At 35.0% G+C, this 23,558-nt stretch overlaps 1 protein-coding gene across 1 annotated transcript in view; it reads right to left on the bottom strand.

Moving 5' to 3' along the window:
- Positions 1 to 23,558, bottom strand: part of LOC124223730 (hemolymph lipopolysaccharide-binding protein-like) — a 187,612-nt gene that overhangs the window by 94,117 nt on the left and 69,937 nt on the right. The window contains exon 3 of the transcript XR_011177560.1: positions 15,847 to 15,899. The gene's annotated coding sequence lies outside the window, so the exon portion shown is untranslated. The remainder of the gene's footprint in view (positions 1 to 15,846; positions 15,900 to 23,558) is intronic.

The following is a 23,558-nucleotide window of genomic DNA, read 5'->3' as shown; positions in this document are numbered from 1 at the left end:
TTTAAATATACAAATACAAAAAATCTTGAGTATTCACTCTCAAAAAAAAAAAAAATCCAACCTTTCATGTTTATTTACTCAACCTTCTACTGCGATTTTCGAAACAAACCCTTTTCACTTATTACGTTTCGTTTATACGTGCGGTTTGACGAGAATGCCGAAAACTTTTCACCGACTCAAAGTTCAGCATGCTTTCAAAAGTTCGTCAATTCGTTTCAATGCATCCTAAATTTTCAATTCCCTTACTATTGTTATTTTTAATATGAAATGACCGTTCGGTGACTTTTGCGGAATTTTACGGACAAAAAAAAATATTGTTTCAAAGCGAAGATATTAAATATTATATATATATGTATATTTACCAGTTTTGTGTTATACATATATATATATATATATATATATATATAATAAGCCGATTGTTGTCATATACAAAATACAAAACTCGTCAGCAGTTTGAGGGGTGTTCCGTTTAACCGTGGATTTTTTATATCCTTTCTCTTTGTTCTCGAACGCTTATCGTTCTCGCTAATAATTCTCTGCATTTCGATTCCGTGGTTAAAAAATTGAAATGTCAACCGTGCGATTGATTGGAATTCAATTCCTACAGCACGGTTGCATCTCGCTTTCCATCGTGCGTGTGAATTTTTAGAAATTTATAATCTCTGCTCGTTAATATTATTATTATTACTGTTATTATTATTATAATCACGATACGTGAATCGAATAATTTACGATTTGACTTAGGGCTCGGGGTAATTTGCGTTTTATGCGCATATTTATATTCTCAAAAAATAAAAAAAAAAAAGCTTTCACTCTCGGCACTTATTCATCACCCCGAATTCAGATTTAAAGCGCGAGGAAAATTAGCCCCGAGCCAGTTTAAACGACTGTGCTAAATTATACCCACAATTTTTGATTAAATTTCCCTCCGTGGTGAAATTCTACAAGAAATTATAGAGACGCTCGGCCCCGTTTCTTGAGGTGAAAATCAACCCACCCGAATGAAATAATGTCGAAGAATTCTTCTTCCAAGCACAATCACTCGTCAAATTTATTTCGAAACCGAAAATCAATCGCGAAATCCGTGCGATGAAATAATTTCGGCTCAATGTTTTATGGTTCTTTTTGATCTTATGTAATTTTAATATGCTTTTCGAAACGATTTGAGAAATTTTTTTGTCAAGGATCAATAATCAAATTTTTTAAAATCAAAATATTTCTTCAAATTTAAATCAACTATATTCAATCATACGTTTTGTCAATAAATCGTTGATTGTACGATGATCCTCTTATTATTGAAATCCCGATCTCGTTTTACACAGAGTATCGTTTTCTCAAAAACACAACCAAAATTCTGTCAACGTTATCCACGATCATTCGTATAATATTGAAAAAAAAAAAAAAAGAAAGAAAACCGCATCACCGAAATTTTGTAAATATATTTCACCCCGTTGGATTTTCTTTTCTCTTGTTTCGTGATCGTGCTTCTTGTTCGGAGATCGTTTCGTCAAATCCGAAATTTTGACGTGACATTGATACGACGCCACAGCTGACAGAGTTCGGCTACTTGAGTCATTAGGAGATAATTGAAAGGATATCAATTTCTGATCTCCGCACGTGTATAACCATACGTATAAGCGACGGCATTAGCCTTATCACTTATCTAATAACGATGAATCATCTTCGGCGACAGCGTAACTTGCAGAGCTTCCACCGACTGAGAGCATTAATTAATTAACTCACGTAATACGGGGGATCGAACCTTACATGAGCTGATAGAAATTATGCGTCATAGTTTTAGAAAACCGTAATTTCTTTCCGGAAATCGATTTTGGAAATAGGTTTTTTCTTTCATGCCATATCGATTTAAGAATTTATGACACTTAGAGTCAGGTAAAAAACAATAACATGTGATTCTCTGATGCTGATTATCTCTTTTAAAAAATTTTTTTCCGCTAATCGAGTTTTTATCAAAGACTTTCGAATATACAAAGTCTTTTTGAGAAAACGCAACAGTACGTTTGGTTGCCTACCACTCAGGAGAAAAATTATCGGTATTACAGACTTACCGAGTTATCGGCAGATATCGCTAATTTTTTATTATCTATACATTCAAACCTTTGTGTTGGAATTTTTTTGAACCTGATTATAGGTAATATAAATCTATGAATAATTACATCACTGATCCAATGATAAAAATGTATTCATCCTGGATTAAATCGGGAGTCGCAAGAACCTGAACGGTTCCCTAAATTTATTCGTGAATTTCTGAAACTCTTCTCATTGTCGGATGATAAAAGGTACGATAAAGTTACCGGATTTTATCAAGTTTTGAACAAAGGACAAGACCGCAAACTCCGTGACTTACGTCGCGTCGCTCAGGGAAAGCTCGTCTCCTCAGTTTTCCTCAAGCCCGAAAGGGTTGAAGTTGAGGCTTGGCTTGACGCCAAAATACTTGTGAGGTCTCAGGTGGCTCTAAGTTACGTCTAAAATAATCACCTAAGATCCTTGAAGGGTTATAGTTAGCCCCCATAAATAATTCACACATGTTGTTACAACTACGCACATTCACCGTAACGAGCCTTCGTGTGCCTATGAATTCTCGATAAATGAGGTTTTCAAAACAAATATATTAAGCATCAGCTGTGTCTCCCGTAAAACAAGAAGGTAATCTCACTCGAATCCTTTGTTAGTTTCTTAAATAATCATCGATCAAAAATCGTCGTAAACTTTACGTGATACATCTGTACAAAAAACTATTATTATTCGAAAATTATTCCTAATTGATGATTATTCTGATCTCAAACTTTTTTTTTCACTTTTGGAGGATTTTTGTTTGTTTGAATTATTAAAATAAAAAAATAGCACATCTTTCAGAATAATTCTTTATCATTTCGTCGCATGAATTGAACTGATGAGAATAATGTAGTATAAGAGCTTCGGAAAGTTTGAATCGTTATACAAATTGAAAAAAAAACTCGTTATAAGAGAAGAAATTATAGGAGTAACTTTTTTTTTTTTAGATCAAATAATTGACGAACATGACAAGATCTAAATTTTTCCAATCTGTCAAAAAGTTATAACCAACCGTGGCGGCCCCTTGATATGAATGTTCACTAACTTTTGGAGCTGTGTCAAGTTCGATTTCTCTCTTTTGCCGCGTCGTTTTCTATTTCTTTGTTCTCTTTTTGTTTTTTTTTTTTTGCCTCTTCAAATTCAATACTCGGTTTATTCACGTAATTGACGGAAACGAAAAATTCCTCTGTAATATATTTTCCACTTCGTTAAAGTTTACGTACGGTATATAATTTGATTGAGTCTGGTCAATGCAAGATTTCAAGAATAAAAACACTATGAAGTGACTGGCAATTAGTGTGAAACGTAAAAAATGTTATTGAGACAAATCGAAGGAAATAATTTATCATGAATGAAACTCCACTGATACAAATAAAAAAAAAAAAATCTCAACGTCATGAACGTCGATGTTGATAAACGATGTATAATTCCATAAATGAAATTGATAATTGGCACGAAAATATGTTGAAATGATACGTAATATCTGCGATACTGTTTTAATAATCATTTTTGCTAGGTTGAAATGATTTTCACATTTATAATTACCTTCGATTTGAACTTTTTCGTACCGTTATTATCCTAAAATATTAATACATCTTTTAGTCCTCATCGTGAGAAGAAAGCGTCTTGCTTCCATCATATTGGGTCCGCCATCTTGGATTTAAAAATCATCAAATTCTGTCTTCAGATTCGTGATCAGCGACCCAAAAAACCCCCGTGTAACAAAATTCTGGAAAAAATATTAAGTTGAAAAATGTGTAAATGAAAGGGTTGAACAGTTTTTTACACTCTCCTAATTTTAGTTTTAGACGGCAAGGACCGTTAATTCTCTAGACACACCGTTCTCGGCAGAAAGTAAACCGGAATCCAAATAGGAGCGTGTCAATCAATGTGCGCATCTGAAGAACACGAAAGGGGGATGATATAGTTTCAATGTAAACGATATGAATTTGAATATGCAATGGGCAGGTAGCGTGTCTGCGGGGTGGTTAATGACATTAGATATTCAATTAGAGATTAGTTATCCGTTAACTTGTGAGCTGCCGTTACGACGACGTACCTACGCGTGTTTTGGACGCCCTTCTGTACCCAAATTCCTAGGAATATATTACACTACATATACATGTACATATTACTGCTCTACTGCGGAGTTTGCAGTATACAGACTGTTTCCGAAAATACGCAGCAGTATTGCCTACCACTCGGGGGAACAAATATCGGTAATGCAGATTTACCGAGATATTGGTAATGCAGATTTACCGAGTTATCGGTAATGCAGATTTACCGCGTTATCGATAATACAGACTTACCGAATTATCGGTAGGTAGCGTTTTATTTTAAAGTCCTTGCGAGTGATTTGCAGCTGCCACTGTTGCCAAATTGTGTGGACTTAGTCAAGCAGTTGTTTCGTCATTTACAACCTTTTCTGAAGCATTCAGCGATCGCGTTCCGTAGTCACGTTAAAGCGATTGTTTAACATGACTTGACTAAAGCGATTCTGACTCGGTAGATCTATTTTACCGATATTCTTTGCCCTCAGTGGTAGGCAAACCAACAAACTGCGGGGTTTACTCGGAAACACCCTGTAAAATAAACATTGTTCAATTATATCGCACTGAAATTATTCATTAATCTTGCTTTTTTTACCAAACTTCCAGCTGCTGATTTCAGAAATTTAAATTCAATTTAACATAATATTGGCTAATTAATTGATTCAAAGTCTGGACTTTCTTGTTGTATTAAAAATTTTTCCAGATCCACTTATCCCACTTCATTGTACGATGAATATTTATTCGTTTCCATCTAATTGAGAATTGAAAAGATAATTATACACGTTTCTTAACAATTAAGCTCATCGGGGTGCGACTCCCCGAATGAAGCGCAAGAAAAGAACGGTAATCCTCTAACAAAGCTGCAGTTCAAATATTAGCACAGTACTCTTGATAATTAAGGTTGTGATATGAAGTTGGATCAAGCGTCGTTTTTTGTCGATTTTCCTCGCGCCGTAAATGAGGATTATTAAAAACTCGCCAGAAATTCTCTCCTTCAAGAAAAAAAATAATTCCAGGTACAATTATACAACGATAATAACAATAGTCGTAAAAATGCTGATTATTATTGTAAACGGGAGGCGTGATGAGAAGAAAATGTATAATAATTCAAGAATTTTTTTTTTCCCACTGCTGAAAAAATCGAATATAATTTCCGAAACAACAATTAATATTGAAGAATTATTTTTTTCCCGATTCACCGCTCTGTTTTATAATCAACCGTAATTATTCCCTGACGGCAAGTCGACGACGAAGAAATAATAATCACTGCAGGCTTAGCCACTCTACCTTATAAGCAATCAATTTTCGGCCTCGAGCGTTTGCCGCGCACGCATTAATCATTTTAACTAACATTTACTCCTGACAATATAATCGCGATTCCCGGAAGACACGAGGATTAGCAAAATCTATATACTCGTTGGAGTTTGATTTGTCGCAGACGACTAATCGGCCAGTTACGATATTTTTCTGAAACAATTACCGCAGAATATTTTCAATAACAAATTCACGATGTTCAAATTTTTAATCTCTCGTTAGAATGTTGGATGATTATAAAATTCAATCCCTTTTTCTTCACAGATTAAAAAACAATCTCAATCCGTCTTCGCAGCGATTTTGATTTTTCAATTCTCTAAACACAAACTATAAAAATTAAGCCCGTTGTGTTTTCTGTTTTTTATTGTTTCACCAATCGCTATAAAAAAAATTCCAACAGTCAAACAAGTAACAACAAGTTTTCCGTCAATTTTCTGAATTTTTCCATCAATGGATAAATTTTTCATCAATTTTCCGTATTTTTTCCAACGTTACAAATCTTATTTTTCAAATGCTTGTCGAAATATTTTTACTTTTATTCCTGCGATATTCATCGTTCAATTGTAATAAAATTTTGGAGTTTCAATTTCCGTTAACTATTTATTCTTAATTATATTTTTTTATTTTTCATCTTGCATCTGTTGGAAAATTATCCGGAAAACAGAACTTACAGATATTCTTGTTCGGTGAGAAAATTCGACGTTCAAATGTACAATGTGTGTGTGTGTGTGTGTGTGTGTGTGTGTGTGTGTGTGTGTGTGTGTGTGTGTGTGTGTGTGTGTGTGTACGTGTAACGTCGATCCACGTACTTCCAACTGTCAGAATAATATACGTTGAAAATGACAAGAGAGACCTCCCAAATACAACCTGTCATTTTCAGACTACCCGCAGCACCCGTATAATATTTACATATACTGTACACTATATCGAAATTCAAATCTATCACGCCTTACAGCGAATGGGATAAAACTGCTTTTCCTGCATCGATTTCGGGGGTGGGAATACATCGGACAAAACATATATCGAGCATTTTTTCGAAACAGCAAGTAAATTTTACGATAGCCGAGTTAATATCCCGTTTGAAAATAAGCCCTGCAAAAATCAACTTTTAGAAATAACCCATGACCAAAAATAACTAAAGATAATAATAACATATCATGAATAAGCGAAACAAAAATTTTAAGCCGAAGCTAGCTAACTCTTTAAGGTTTTTGAAATTAGAAAAATGCAGTTCGTGTTATTCTCATAATTTTTCGAAAGTATTGGGGATTCGAGGTATTGCACAAAATTTTGACTTTCGAACTTAGCCACCTTATTCGGATCAACATTAGAAAGTTTGGGTGCTGATTCTGACTTCTAGCTTTAGCCTCGTAACAAAAATATGTCAAGATAAGAATAACCTACAATAAAAATAACCTCAGCAAAATAACTCATGACGAAAAATAATCCATGAGCAAAAATTGACAAAATATTGAATTACATTAAATGAAATTAAATTTCCAATGCTATTTTTGTCATTGGTTACTTTTCTATGGATCTTTTTTGTTCAGATTATTATTTCTGGGGTATTTGGTCCTAGTAACGAATTTTACAGATTATCGGTGAATTTATTTACCTCCCGCAGAGGATAAACTAAAATTGCCCGAGGGTCTAATGGGAAAATAATGTAAATGACCGCAAAAAAAGAACAAGTTGAAAAACGACCTTTTAGCTCCCTTTCGACGTATTTCCAGTATAATAATTTTACTGCTCTTTCGAAGCCGTGTAAGATTTTTGCTGGTACGAAATGAAAATTTAAGAAACAATTTTATCTCTTTCGCTGCTTCTTTGACTTTTAAAAAACACCGTACATTATTCTACTTTCCACAATTTATTGTTATGTATAAAATAAGAAATAGACTAAAGTAAAATGAAGTGACAATAAAATTTGGAAAATATATGAAAATACTTAGTTTCCTCTCTCTCTCTCTCTCTTTATTTAATTTTGTTATCCTTCTCTCCTTACCTAATTTTAACTAAACCTACACTTTACTTTCTTTTCTTTGTATCTCCCCTTCAATAAATATCCGTACTCCTACTTATTTTTTTTTTTCCTTCATTATATCCTTGGCCTTTGCATGCCTTACTCAACATTGCACGAGTATAAATAAAATTACCCGCCTATCTATCCCTACAAAATTCACTGAAATAAATTTCCTTTCCATATTATATTCTGCACGATCGATAATTCAATGAACCCACAAAATTATACGAATTTTCCAAAATTGCACAAAATATAACAATGAACGATAAACGCTGCGCGCAAATTTAACCGCCTCAAAGAAAGAGAAAAAAAAAAAAACAAAAAATCGATCACACAATTGTCCTGACGAAAATTTACCCGGTCCGAAAAAATTCCTTGAACCAGAAGGCTCGCTTTCGTAGCGAAAGTAAAAAAAACAAAAAAAAAAGAAAGAAAGAAAAAACGTCATTCGTTTGAAAATCGAGGCCGCACTGAATTGGTGCGCGTTGTGAAAATGGCCGGGTTAAATTCGGAATCACCGTATACCTGGGTATACACGATATGGCCGCGATGCAGGGTGAGTTACGATAAGGGAAGAAAAAAAAAAAAAGAGAAAAAAAAAAAAGCGGCGATGCAGTTGACCGGAAGTTGTCAAAGCAGGCAGGAAAAAATATACTCCGAACACCGTCCACCTCTGTCGTTGTAATTCCCGCGAAAATGTATTTCGCAAATCCGCCTCCCGTGCTGCAAGCAGCAGCAGCAACGGCAGCCCCGAAATCCGGGCTGAGAAAATCGATGAAACCGCGAACCGGCGGCTTTCACCTATGCTGCAACGATTCGGAATATAAACGCAACAGATACGCGGTATTCAATTTCGTGGGGTGTTTTTCTTTTTTCTTTTTTTATGTTTTTTTTTTTGCAACTTGTCTTTCAACGTTTCATCACCTTTCTTTCAATCTTCAACTCCTTTTTTCGTGCTTCAATTTCCTGTTTTTTTTCTTTTTTTTTTTGCAACTCGTCTTTCAACGTTTCATCACCTTTCTTTCAATCTTCAATTCCTTTTTTCGTGCTTCAATTTCCTGTTTTTTTTTTTTTTTTTTTTCGCAACACTGTTCGCCTTTTGATAATTCTTTTGTTTTTTTTTCTGCATTTTTTCGACTCTTTCTTTTCGCGTTTTTTGCAATATCATTCGGTTTCTCGTCATTTTCTTCTTTTCTTTCATTTTTTTCATTTTTTTTTCATTTCCTTCGTTCTTCAATTTCCTCTTTCGGACTTTAATTTCCCGGGGTGTTTCTTGCCGATTCCTTTTCACTTTTTGATCAATCCTCATTTTGTATTTGGTCATTTTTTTTTTTTTTTTTTCGGTCGTTTTTTGAATCCTCACTTTCGCCCTTTTCGCGTTAGTCGACTCACGGCGTCCAGATTGGATGGCGGGGTTTTATCCCTGGGCACAGGATCTTATCCTCAGCGTTGTAATTAATTATAAACCTCGTTCTAGCGCAGCTAATTGCTCGATTATGATTCAAGTCACGTTCTTACAGTTAAAACTTGGTATTCTTCCGACTCTTATAAGCATGAGGCCAATCAGCGGCACTCTGCAATTTGTACAAATGAACGTGGAGTAATTTTGGGTGAGTACGTAGAAAAAAAAAAAAAAAAAAAAAAAAAAACGAAAAAACTACATGCAATCATACAAATTCTGTCTCAATATTTATAACTTCACATTTCTAGATCACCGTTGTTTGTTTATTTCTTTTACGTCTAGTTTTATTTTGTTTACTTTTCCGAGAGGGCGGTTTTAGCTGTTAACAAACCGAAATTAGCGATAGTTCAAAATTTAATTCATAACAGTTTTTCAATTCGGCGGTTTGCAGGGTAACATTTTTGAAATTTTTTTCGTTAACATAAAACTATCGTCGACAAGCTTTTAATAAAATTATTTTCTTCAGTGACTCTATGAATTTTCGTATACAAAGCCTATAAACTTAACGCTGTATAGAAGAATTTGTGGGGTATAAATTGTTCCATTTTTTTTTTTTTTTTTTTTTCTTACTTCATTTGATTATTCCAACATTAAATTATACCGAGATTAATTTTCTTTGCGCAAATTGTAGATATATTACACTGTATACGTGATGTATGTCTTTTACAAAAAAAAAAAAAAACTTGGCGTGTAATTCAACGATTTATAGTCCGCGTGGTGAAAGACGCTAAAGAAGAAACCCTTCGATGTAGAAATATGAACCGTTGTTGAATTGCAAAGTAATCTCGATTCAGCGAAGCTACGTGTTAGGGGAACGAGGAATGGGGGCAAAAAAGGATTGAAAAAGTTAATCAAATGCAACTTCGTGGGTCGGTAAGAAATGACGTGTTTTTTTTTTTTATCCGAATAATACCAACACGTATGAAAGAATTTTTACCGAACGTGTGATAAAATAAATGGGTAAATAAATTGTTGTATATTCTTCACGCTACCGAAAAGCCTGGAAATATCGTACTAGGGAATTTATTATCAATCTATCTTCACATTCTTGCACTGCTGTGTCGTTACGTTAAAGTTTTCTAAAATTTTTTGAAACCGCGAGAATGTAAAGATAACGAATAAATGGAGTAGAATCCTTAAGATCGAAAATCAGGGGGAAAATACAGAAAAGATTTTTGTTTCCTAATTCCTGAAAAAATTTCCATCTCGACGGTTGGAATAAATTTTCTGAACTCCTGCGCTCTTCAATTGTATTCTGTCGATAAGAAATATTCTCAGCTGGTAAGAAAAGAGTTTTTTTTTTTCGTGCCGTTAAAAACGTGAGTTTTCGCGGAGTGTAAAACGCGGCATTTTTCACAAAAGCGCGAAAAAACTACGTCCCATTTGCTGTTTAGTACGACTGCGCGAATTTCGCAAACACTTTTGTCCATTGTTCATCGGAATGGTACAGATTGTGTGGGAAAACAGCTGCAAGCAACTGAAAAGGTACAATGAAAGTGACAGCCCGAGCATCCCTTATTGTCAGTGTGTACAAAAACACGAATAAAGGGGCGTTGCGTGTTCAATTGCACTCGCAAAAAACGCGTCAAATCGACCGTCTCGAAATTCAACACGACGAACTAAATTAACGCTCTGTTATTTGCCTGCTTCTGGTATTATGTGTATATATATATTTTTTTTTTTTAATTACTTACGTCATACTTTGGATAAGCTTCAAAAAGTAGAATAGCCACGTAATGTAGAATTTTTAATAATCGTGAAAATCTGTTTTGTTGAATTTTGAAACGTTGGAAGCCGAAATGTAGATAATTCAATTTTGAATTTGCGTAAACAAAGTTTGGACGTAAACAAGTTTTAAAACATTGGTTGCCCGACTTTTTATAAAACTTTTTACAATTTTACGCGAACCAAAACCGGAAATAGTTTCGAACTGAACCAACGAAAATTCCGTCACTTGTTAATTTAATTCTGTGAATTCGTGGATGGAAATTTTTACTTCGATCATTCTGGTTTTGCAAATTATCAATGCAGACTTTTTTTTGTTTCCATACTTCTCTTGGCCTCGTTCTCTGTCAACGGAATATATTAACGCAATTTTAATTGCCAAGTTTTTATTCAAACCAACGACACGATCGAAAGAATGAACAATGAGGACAAAAAAAAACTTTTCGAAAGTCATGATTTTTTATTTACGAAAAAATATAACCATTTTTAAATCAGTATTTTCTAACGTTGAATACTTTTTTCACATCAAAAATTTGAAGTCTTATTTGCTACTCAAAAACACATCGACGGTAAAACCCTGTGATAAAAAAATACCGTACGTTTTAAATTGCGGTTCGAAGGTACGGAATAAATTTCGAAAACTCGTTAAGTTTTATACTCCTCATTCCTCGAGCGGTAAAATATACATTATACATGCATAGTAAATTAAAAATCGACAAATGACATGGCAATTTCATCTTCATCTTCCTCGGACTACGTAATCGGCCTCAAAATGTCAACAAAGAAAAATGATTTTATGAATTATTGAAGTCGAAATACCGTTTCGAGAGGCGCAAAGTGACGTTGGAAAATGTCTTTCACAATATTTGCACTTTGAATGACCAAATTATCACGCGGGAATACATATTTGGTTTTTTACAGGCATCTGTAACGACTGAAAATTTCCAACTGTGACATCACGAAAGGAAAGTTTAGGGCGCTGGATGTGCGTGCGCGGAATTACAGGCATGTAGGAATTTTCACGCCTTTTCCTACTACGTATACAGGTTACACAAAAAAATTGTAAAACCGGCTCTCGAAATATGAGCTGAGAAGAACGGCGTTTATATTAGGCACAGGTACGAACATTAAAGTTGAATTGTTCGCAACCTGATCGTGAAAATGTATTTTCCGCAAAATAATCGTAAACTAAACAACCGAGGGGTTAATAACTCCTGAAATACGGTGAACGCCTTTCCGTAAATATTGTCAAGTCTCTTGGAATTTTGAAAAATCTTCCGTAATATTTAGTAGTTTATGAAATCTCTGAAGATTCGAAATTTTCTGATATCTCTTATAATCCACTGAAATCCTTTGGAGTCATTTAAAAAGTTTTCCAATCATTGAAATCTTTTGAAAAAAAATTTTTTTCGTCTAATATTTGAAATTCTAAGAAATTACTTGAAATTATTTAAAATCTTTTGAAATCTTGTGAAATCCTTCGAAATTGTTAAAATTTTGTGAAATATCCTAAAATCAATAGAAATTTCTCGAAATCAATTGCCATCTCTTGAGATCCTCAGTAATCTCCTGAAATCTTGTGAAATCATTTGTAATCATCATTGAAATAAAAGTCTTTGTAATCTTTGTAATCAGACGTGCACTAAACTCATAAGTGATTAACCCCCCGGGTGCCATACAAATTTCGGATGGCCCGAAACACGTTAAGCCGTTAAATTTCACCCTTTTTTCGATCAAACGAAGTTTTCAATGACTCTTTTCTTTCGAATAATTGATTAATCAGCACCTTTGATTCGTTGTTTTTTCAATCAAACTCCACTTTTGATCAATCTATCACCCGAAATCTAAAATCAGTCGATCGGTCGCACATCGGTTGGATGAAAAAAAAAAAAAAAAAAAAACTCGTCGCCTTCAATGTCATTGTAAAGTTTAAAACTTTAGCAATTTCTTATACGGCATCTTATACAAGCAATTTCTTTTAATATTTCGTGACGCGTCGCAATTTCTTACACTTTCGTTTTCTTTTTTACATTTTCTTCTCACTCAGAAGCCTCGTGTAATTTCAAAAATCCTTCGCAAGGCCCGTGATATCCTGAGCGGAAGAAAAAAAAAAAAAAAAACAAAATGTATCCTTTTTTCACATCTCCTTCGCTTCCGACTGTCTCTTCTTTTTTTCATGCCTCGACTTATTCTCCGACAAAAGAGAGACGGCGAGCCTAGCGAAGAGTATTTTCTGTATTTTCTACCCATGTATACCAAGTCGAGGGAAAATAAAGATGCGAGTTGACAACGAGTCCCATGGGGGCAAAATGGAGAATGGAAGGGGGGTGCGCCTTTCCCACAACCCCCGAAACACCTTCCCTTTTACGCGTCGTATTTTACCCCATAACACTTATTCCACGACAGGTATAACGTCACAAGGTACTTTTGAGTGTTTCAGGGGGGAGTTTCTCCTTTAAAGAGCCTGCTCACGATACCCATAATTGAATAATTTAACCGTGAATTTACGTCACGTGTAATGTGTGCACCGTATGTGTACGTAAGAACTAAGCTAGACGCGCACTTGAAGAAAGTTATCAGACTTACTAACCTAACCTAACTTAACATAACCTACATTTTAGGGATTCTAGCCTCGGGAGACCAAAAAAGACCGATTAAGAACGCTTTCAATTTTTACTGATAAGTTTCCTACGAAGCGAGCTAATTTTAACGAACACTTGAAATTACATATTTACAGAGTGAATTCCTAACGACTGCACGTTCCGTCGTCTGCTTAAATTTTTCGCGCACGCACTACGATTCAAAAGTGTGGTTGTGTGGTTCCCAGGGTGACCAACTGTCATCAATTTAGACAACAGTTCGCCGCGATGAGCATAACCTCAAAAATGTTGGAAGTTTTCGGTGGCAATCGTGCTCAATTCACGATTTTCAAAACTTTTGAGGTTAAACACATCACGGCAATATACTGGGAGTTGTTTTTTCTTTCACGTTATTTGTTAATCTTCTTAGTTAGTCGAAGTAATGCATGAGTAAATGCGTATAACATAAAATTATCGATAACGAATTCGAAGCAGAAAAAAAGACGTGATATATTATTATGAAAAAATACTTTTTGTTATTGTATAAATCAAATTATCATACCCGAAAGCTACGAAAATTTTTCTGCAAAAAAGCAATAAAGACAAATACTAAAATTACAAATAAACGCTTAGATATCGATGTTTGATTTTGAATAAATTTAAATCGTAAAAATTCTGTAGTCAACTAATCAATATGTAATTCGTTTCACTCCACCTCGGCTTGAATATAGTTTAGAAAAGTAAATAAATAACAATAACGATTGATTGAAGAAAAAAAAATGTATCGAAGTGAAATTCTAGAAAACAGACTTCTGAATGAATTAATGACGTTTTTTTATCATTCTGAAACGACTCGAAATAAATAAAAATCGACTCCTAACTCGGTATTAATGTCCCCTTGACAGTTTGGCAGTCTAAATTTATCCTTAATTGGATGTATTATGATTTATACCGATCCCATAAGTGGTCTCCGAAAAAAAACAAGTTCGAGACTTCTACGTTCATTTTTTCCACCGTAAATTTTTCAAAGGTTTTTCGAGTGTTCACGAGAATCGGGCAAAGCTCAGAGGCTGCTTTTGTGGGCTGAGTTAACTCTGCTCGTGCAAACCCCGCTAATATGAACCGCTCTCAAAGTTAAACTTCAAAGGTTGTTAAAGAAGAAAAAATTCGACAGGTAAAAAAAAAAAATATATCACCCACGCCAGTGCGTCTCAATTTTCACTTTTCCCACTGTAAGTGAGAAAAAGATTCGTCCTGCAGAGCCTATACCACAATACATATATACGAGTGTGTTTTCTCGTTCTAGGGTTCAAAGTTTACCGCAGCCTCGACGAAGGAAAATAATGCAGTGGGTCTCTGTCCGAGTCTACATTTTACATAGAACCGCCTATGTATTATATTATATACACACATAGCCACGGGCATGTAGGCGCAAAGTCTCTTTTCAGAGCGACGCCCTCGACCGTGTGTAATTCATGGTTGATGCAGGTTTCACTCGGTTCACCGGTCGCCAGGGATCTGGCACACTTCGAGGTTCCTGCGTCCTTGTCGCACTCGCAAAACTCCGGTGAATGCAGCAAGTTTACCCCGTTCTTTCGCTCCGCAAGGTCCAAAATTTTTCCCGATATTTTTTCTGGCCGAAATTTTAGTCCAGTCAAAAGAAAGGTCCGAGTTAAAAATATCCAAGATATGGCTGCATTTTTGTGTATAGGGAATTTCGACCCTAAGGGACTCAAATCTCAAGTCACTTTTGACGCTGCAGAGCCGGCGTTTCCAGAAAACAGTAAGATTTGACGGTTTTTGCGTTTTCCTAAAAAAACTGCTATCGATTGATGAAAAATTACTTGACCATCGTGCAGACCGAAAAATTCTACATCGAATTACGTCTTCACGTGTCGGAAATGATGTCGGATTAACGAATTAAGAAAAAAGAAACTATTTCACCAAATTCCCTAGATTCCGTCGATAAGTAAAATTTCTTTCTTATCAATTTGTTAATCGACTCCGTTTCCGACGTATAAGGACATAATTCGGTGCAGAATTTTCCAATCTACACGATGGTCAAGTCATTTTTCGTCTATCGATATGCAGTTTTTCATGATAACTTTCCTGTTTTCTCGAAACGCCGGCTATGCAGCTCAAAAATGACTTCAGATTCAAGTTTCTGACTGTCGGAATTCCCTATACGCAAAAATGCAGCCATATCGCGAATATTTTTAATTCAGGCCTATTTTGACTGAACTATATGGAGAATCTATTTTCAATATTTCGAGAGTGTCTAAAACTGGGACAAAACGAGCAGCCATATCCTCAATAAAGTCATAAATTTGAAAGTTATGGAAATTCAGGGGAACTTGGATGCTTAAATATTGGTGGAAATAACGAGGAAACAATCGCGATAACGGAAATCGTTGCGAATCACTTTAAATCACACGATTACAGCGTTTAGGAAATTTTCTGGAACGTTTGACAATTTGAAACAGAGCACCGCAAATTATTGTCAACATTGGAAATCGACGAAAAGTACTCAAAGCCAATGTCAAGGAATTGAAATCATTCGTTTGATTTTTCAGATTTCCTGCAACACACAAAATGGAGTAAATTTTCTGTACTCACCGAAATTTGCGAACATCTCGTTCTCCGTCAAAATCTGCACGCCTGCGTTCGTTCTGCGAATAAGAACAATGATTATTATTATTATCAGTATTATTAACTACCACTCCTATGCATAAGTTCATAAATATAACGTAATTTTGAATAAAAAATTTTACGAATTATTTTCGAAACAAATTTCACTAATTTATTCGCAGTTAAGTTTAGTTCATTACTGATTGTTTGCTCCTTTTTTGCGCTCAATAAATTTCATCAACAAACGAGTTTTGATCATGTCGAAATTCTACATCAATTACTATAAAAACTAGAAAATATTTTCACTTTAAATTATCATACACAAATAAAAAAATCTAATTCTTCCAATAATTCGAAAACGAATTGCTCCAAATAGAAACTGCATCGAAATTTTCTACAACTTGACGCGGAAAAGTTTCACTTTGTTAATTTCGAAAAACGATGTGTAACAGGACGCAAAAAAAAAAAATTCATGAATGAACACAAATATACAAATTAGGTATGACTTTTTTTTAAAAACTTTATGGATTCCATGTTAAACATTCGGATAGTTTCTCTACTTATTTTACTCGTTCTGCGGCGCCTCGAAATCTAAAAAAAAATAGCATTCTTAGCTTGGTATTGTCACAAGGTCTGAAAATTTATGTGGATGTAATCGTGTAGATAATTGAATTATCAGCCTTCTTTCTACGTCGAAGTAACTAAAAATCCGATAATTAGGAAGATTTGACAATTTTCGACATTTTTGTTTTCGTCTTTTTACGTTTTTATTTGAAAAAGTACGGGCAAAGCCAATCTTCAAAGGCGTATGAAAATTAAAATTTTCAAAATAAAAACTGAGATTAACGTATACTTTTAACGTATACTGAGACACGTCTCGGATTGAACCTAAAAATCCTGAACTTCGAGGGAAAGAATACCTTCAGACCTTGTTCCAGCAAGAAAAATAAAAAAACAATTTCTCTAGCCTGAAACAGTCTATTCAGAGTTATTACAAGTCTGACGATTTATACTATGCTTTCAGAATCACAATTCTAAAAAGTGCCGATCGAGTAAACGTTTCACGAATTAATTTAAAAAAAAAAATTTTTAAATTCCAACATTTTTTATCAAATTTCATACAAAAATCATCACTACAGCACACCAAAGCCATTGAATCGTGAGAGCGATGATGACAGGCATCCCAGACACACGCGCTCTCTCTCTCTCTATCTCTCTCTCTCTCTCTCTCTCTCTCTCTCTCTCTCGAATCGGAGAAGGGGCATTCAGCGTGTTCCGCTGGGCGTTTAGTGGCGGCGGTAAAACTGTGAGTGACATTGGCAGCGTTTTAACCGTCCACCGCTAGATGGGCAGCACCAGACGCGCCTGATAGTTATTCTCGCAAATAAATCGGACCCTCGGAGCTTGAAGAAACGACGAGCTAATACGGGATTTGATCCTTCTGAGATTCAGAACGGGAAATGATGACGCGGTCGACCCTGTTTTATACGGAACGCCTGCACCGGGCAAACCTTGTTACGATAACGCAGGTCAAACCTCTCTGATCCCGTTCAATTAACAAAGCACATCAATTCCCACATAAGGTGGTGGTATTCACTTGCCGTGACGTACTGACAATAAGAGTGAAAATCCGAAACAACGTTGCTGATTTTGATGTTTGGTAGTATAGAATAACTCGAGACACTCTCTAAGAATAATTCTTCGATGATGTTGTTGTTGTCATTCGTTCAAGTCGTATTTTAGTAATCTTTCATACAAACAACTCCAGTAAATTTTGAAATGCACATTCATTCCAAAAGCAATAAATTTCAATAAGAATTAGAAATGCTGAACTATTTGTACTAGTTTATTCGCAATGATTCGAAAAATTTTCAAATTGTCGGTTGATCTACATCAACGTGTCATCCAATACTTTTTATGATGCGTGATATTGACGAAAAAAAAAAAAAAAACTTACAATTTGCATGTTTGCGAAATCTGACAAACATACAAAGACACAATAATCGATAAAAATTTGAGATACTCTCGACATCAGACGCCCCCTAGGTAAAATCGATTTTCGCAATATTCCAAACGAATTGAAAATTCTGAAAAAAATCATTCTATCCAAATTTTATTAAAGTAAAATTCATGTCTTTCTTTCCCCGTTTTTTAAAATAATCTATTCCGCTGAAACTCTGTAAAAAAGATATGAATTTCAGCGATAACTTTCCGCAGAGCGTACCCGGTTCACAGTCGGAAATAGTACAAAATAGAAAAAAAAAAAAAAAAAAAAAATTTGCGAAACAAGCACAGAGAACGCAGCAGTCTCCGATTGAGCCAATTTTCGCTAGATTTTTCCGTTTGCTTATTCGAACACGCGTGTTTATCGCTAACCAGCGTTCGGCACCGATCAACGAGTAAATAATCGACACGGTTGATCGGTGATAATTCAATGAACGCAGGCATGGAAGGCCGATCAAATTATTTTCCGTATAATCCTGGAACTGGCGTTAGTGAAGCGTGTACGCGTGTGCATGCAAATATTATTATATATGTATACACACACACACACACACACACATACGTGCGCACGAATCTACGTGTAGTACATACAGCTACGATTGGCTTTCTAATTATAGGAGCTAATTACGAGCGACGAGGCGGACGGTCGATGGATTCACGTTGTTGTATCCCGGCGGTGCATAGCCGCACGGATCGATCTGCATATGCATGATATGTCGGAGAGTGTGCTCCAAAATGATTCACGCGGCGCATGCATCGTGAATGCCCGACTAATTGACAACGAGGTTTGCGCTCACAATCAGCAACGCTGAATCTCGCCTTGAATTCAACCGAGGAACCCGCAGTCGCTGCTGAAGCTTAACTCTCTCGACGAGTTATTCGAGATGCTGGAAGAAATTTTCAGGCTGACACGAATCCCCCCATCTGAGATGGGAGAGGGTCCGTTTTGCTGGTATTTTTTTTTTTTTTCTTACCGGGAAATGAAAATCGGATAAACTCGGAATCGCTAAAATCGAAACTGATAAATTCGCACATTGACGGAACTGAAACTTAGCGAAAGTGGAGGTTTTAAAACTGTTTATGCAATCGGTGGATTCATCGGTGACTAAAACACTGGAATACGAAAGCTCAAATTGTCATTTTTAAACGTAGAAACTGATAAAAGATCTCGAAATCAGGATATATAGATCGAAAAAACTAAATAACTGGCGCAATAAGCTCGATCTCGGGATCTTGAAAAATCTGAATTTCTACCCAACCGTAACTTTCGATTCCGCCAAAATCAGATTGCCAAGAACCGATTTTCGTTTAACCCCTTGTAGCCCAAACCATAAATTTTAAAACAAACAGGATTTAAGGACTCGTCGTTGATACCTTCGGTACGGATGTTGTAGGATCTTATTTAGTTTGTTGCAGAAACGTCACAAGGGGCTGCAGGGGGTTAAGCAGATTTTTCCATACTCTCATCGTAAATTTCCAAACAACGAAACTCGATTATTCGCGTTTCGAAAAATCGACACCTAGTTTATTCGACCGCTTGCAATTAGTTGGCCGACGACGAGCCCAGCTGCCGGCCCTTTCGTCAACTATATCAGGGGTTACTTAGTTAGCGGCAGGGAGCAGAGTGAGTAATGCGCGCGGTTGAGCCGGCGATATACTTTACTTTGTAATTTGGCTTGATTACGCTCGGCTCGGCTCGGCTCTGTTATATAGCTGCAGCTACGGCAATAATTATCTTCCTTGAGTTATTATACGCTATGTACACCCTCGACGATAATTACAATTCCAAGCGAAGGCGGTTTAACCCACGCCTGTTACTTCGCAGCAGCGATAAACCGAAACCGCACGTGGCGAAAACATTTAACCTTCAACACAATCCGCACGCCCGTAAATTCAAACTTTTCAGATCATCGGTACAATCTAACTAGCGTGTTAATTCTATTTAGGGCAAACCGTGTGGGACCGAATTCGAAAAACGGATTATTGAACGAAACGGACGTTGAACGAAATTAATGAAATAATTTTCCACCCTTTTTCATATCAATTCTTCTCCAAATTTATATCGTCCGCGTATAATCTATCAGGAATTTACAATTATTTTTACTTTTTGTCAACAAATTTATCGCGCGCTAATAATTATGTATCAATGTGTTTACCGAGAGGTTAATCATTTCTGAAATATGGTGTACAACTTTCCGTGAATCTTGTAAAGTCTCTTGAAATCTTTTGTAATCATTGAAATCTCCTGAAATCCTCAAAAATCTTCTGGAGTTTCTTAAAATCATATGAAATCCTTTGCAATTAGTAAGATCTTATCAAGTCTCCTGAAATTGATTAGAAATCTCCTGAAATCGTCTGAAATCACTTGTAATCTCTTGAAATCTTTGAAAACAATCAAAATCTCTTAAAATCCACTGAAATCTTTTACAATCCTTTGAAATCGTTTGCAATTCTTGAAATCTTCGAAATATATGAAACCTTCCGAACTGTTTTCAAAACTTCTGACCTTTTTTCATAATCTTTCAAAATCCAATGAAATCCCTGAAGTCTGTGTAACCTTTTAAAATCCTCTGAAATCTTTCAAAACTTTTGTAATCTTGAAATCAGGTCTACATTAAATAGAAAGTATATGTAACATTTTAACATCTTCAACGTGGAATTGAGAAACAGAGAAAGTCAATAATTATTCCCAATAGAAACTGGTTTTTTTTTTTTCGCAAAAATACGGGTTTCTTCTCCTTTCAATTTAAAAACTCCGTATTGCAAAACAAATTCAGCGTCGTCGAGAAATTTTGCTTTTTTACTTGTCTATTTTCGATGCGGTAATTTTTTTTAGATACGTAAAAAATCATAGAAAATCGAACGACGCACGCTTGGAAAATGTTTCCAAGCATTGAATGGTACGTGTTATGGGAGAGAAATCGATGCGTTGGGTTTGAGGCTAACCGTTGTATGGATTGTGTGAAAATCCTTTCGGTCCCTGTCGTACGTAATGGCACTTTGACGATTTTGGGATTTAGATCGTTGTCCTTTCTTCTTATCCTTGTTTTTAAAATGGTAACATAACTTTTCATCTTCGTTTCTATTCCCATATTTATAATACGGTGTTGAGGCATTCATTTTTTTTTTTTTTTTTTTTTTTAACGATAAATTGAATCACTTATTTACTCTAAACAACAAAAAAAAAGAAAAAAAAACAATTAAACACTAATCTGAATAGTCCTATAAATATTCTTTTCGACCTTACCTTATACTTGAAACTTTGAATGAACCGTTTGAATATAAAATCGTTAGTTTATAAGAGTTTGTTGAATAATCACACTTACTAATTGTAAAAGAAAAGTCATAGTAAAACTGCTGATTTACAGTTTCATGATTTAGTTAATACTTATCCTTTTCTCTCGCGAAAAGAAGAGATGGACCAATTTGTTATAAGACATATTCCGAACAGTCGGAACGAATTTCACGATGAAAAAATGAACGCTCAGGGAGTTTTTGTTCTTTGCAATATAAGTATTCTTATCTTCAAATGAATATTGATCTCTATTTAATTTGAAAAATTCTAGCTAAAAATTTAATAACTGAAAGAAAATCCCCGTACGCAAGTCAGCGAATTCTAATAAACGAAATATGTAAGATATTATCATTCGAAAGCGTATAAAAGTATTCAAAGAATGACCAAAATCCCTGTTGAAGACGTATCAGGTCCACAGCTCGGTTAAAAAAGTTTCGAAACGGAAAAATCGAGAGACAGTGGTTAAAAATTGAAAACTAAATTGAGTCGAGACAAGTTTCTTCAGTTTAAAGAACAATCCCTTGGGTGTGAAAAAAATTTCAGAACCTTTGTCGAGCGCCATTTTCTTATTACCAAATTCGTATAGTTTCTCTAACTTCAACGAATAACAGTTCAATCGATTGTTCGTAAATTAATTCTACAATACACGAATCGCCCGACGTGCAAGGATTTTTGACGATGCGATTATATTTTGAGAAACGAACCTTGTAAAGTTTATTTCTGTGATTGCTTATTAATTTTTTTTTTTTTTTTTTAATTTACTTATTCATAATAATTTGATAAATACACAATCATCCAATCCTCAAATGATATCATAAGTTGAAGCGGTTCTACAGAGTAAATATTCTAAAGAATATGTTCTACAGACTCGTTTCTATGGAAATATTTTTCTACAGACAGAAATTCAAAATCTACGTCAAAAATAATCTTGCGTGAATTATCGCAGAGGAGAATTGTTCTACAGAATATTTTCAGCATAAATTTTTCCATACATTTCATTCGACGAAACAAACATCGAGACGTTAAAATCATACGTTTAATTACCAATTTCACACATTTTTAGTAAAATTGAATTTAATTTAATCCAATTTTATCGAAACTATTTGTGTTGAATTTATGTGTGTGTAAAATGTCCATTTTGTCGAACGGTTATTTTTCCGAATACGTGAAACTAGAAAACTATTCTGTAGAACAATTTTCCCGCATAATAAATCATGCAGGATTAATTTCTGTTGCGAATCACGAATTCCTTGCCGCATGACAATATTCCGTAGAAAAATTATATCTGTAGAATATATACCGCGAATAAAATATTTCCCGTAGAATCGATTCTACTCCAATAAATGTAAAAATCTGAACTCTGCGGCACGAATGTTTCGATTCATCGCATTAAGGGGGTATTCTAGTGTAGAGGCATGAATTTGAGGTGTTTTTTGAAGTGCTATAAACAAAAAACAAAAAATATTTTTACCATCCATTTTTTTATCAGGCGTTTATTATTATTTCACGATTACAAAAAAAAAAAAAACAAGTCAAAAAATACAAAATTGAAAGTGCTATGAGTTGTTGAAGTGGGGGGTACAAAAAAAATGGCGCGCCAATGTTGTCACGATTGCAAGCATTTTCAAAATCAGAAAAAAAAAAAAAAAGATTATTAATCTACATAAATGCAGCTATCGTACTAACTAAAAAAAAGTCGAAAAAAAATATTTTTTTGCCAAATTACGGCTGTCCGAAAAAATAATACGTTTTTTTTGACTTTTTTGGACGTTTCTGAATTTTTTAAAAATAGTAAAAATTATTATTTCGTTATAATAATAGTTCGTGCGATAGAGACATGTATTGAGAAGATTCTCACCAAATTTCAAGTAAATCGGTTCAATAGAACTTTAGAAATCATGTCAACCGTTTTGAAAAATGTAGTTTTGAGAAAAACGCGTTTAAAGTTTCGAGTAAAATTCGTTCCAGCCGAGCCAGTATTGAAGACGTGTCACTAAAATAGCTATATATCTGAAAATAATTGAAATTTTGACTTGTCCTTTTAAGGACACATTCTTGAAAGGTTAAGCTTTGAAAATATTTAAAAAAAAAATCGATTTTTTCAAATTTCTACACTAGAATACCCCCTTAAATACCGGCGTGTAATTCGTACACGTCTCTTTTTTCCCTTTATTCCAGGACGACGTATCGATTCGTGGGCGTCTCCATCTGTTGCCTGACTAGATACGGACGTCTTCCACTTACTTTGACGATCCTCGCGTTAGCTTCGGGCCCTTGAATTATTCATTGGCAGCAATTGGGGGCGTGTTACCTTTGCACACCGCATCTTTACGTTCCTTGCTCTGTCCGTCCGCATCTGTGTCTCTGATGTTTGTGTGGTTGCGGTTGGTTGTTAAATATT

Source organism: Neodiprion pinetum, chromosome 7 (assembly GCF_021155775.2).
Source record: "Neodiprion pinetum isolate iyNeoPine1 chromosome 7, iyNeoPine1.2, whole genome shotgun sequence".
Lineage (NCBI taxonomy): Eukaryota > Metazoa > Arthropoda > Insecta > Hymenoptera > Diprionidae > Neodiprion > Neodiprion pinetum.
The sequence above is the reverse complement of the archived record's forward strand: the minus strand, read 5'-3'. Positions and strand labels throughout refer to the sequence as shown.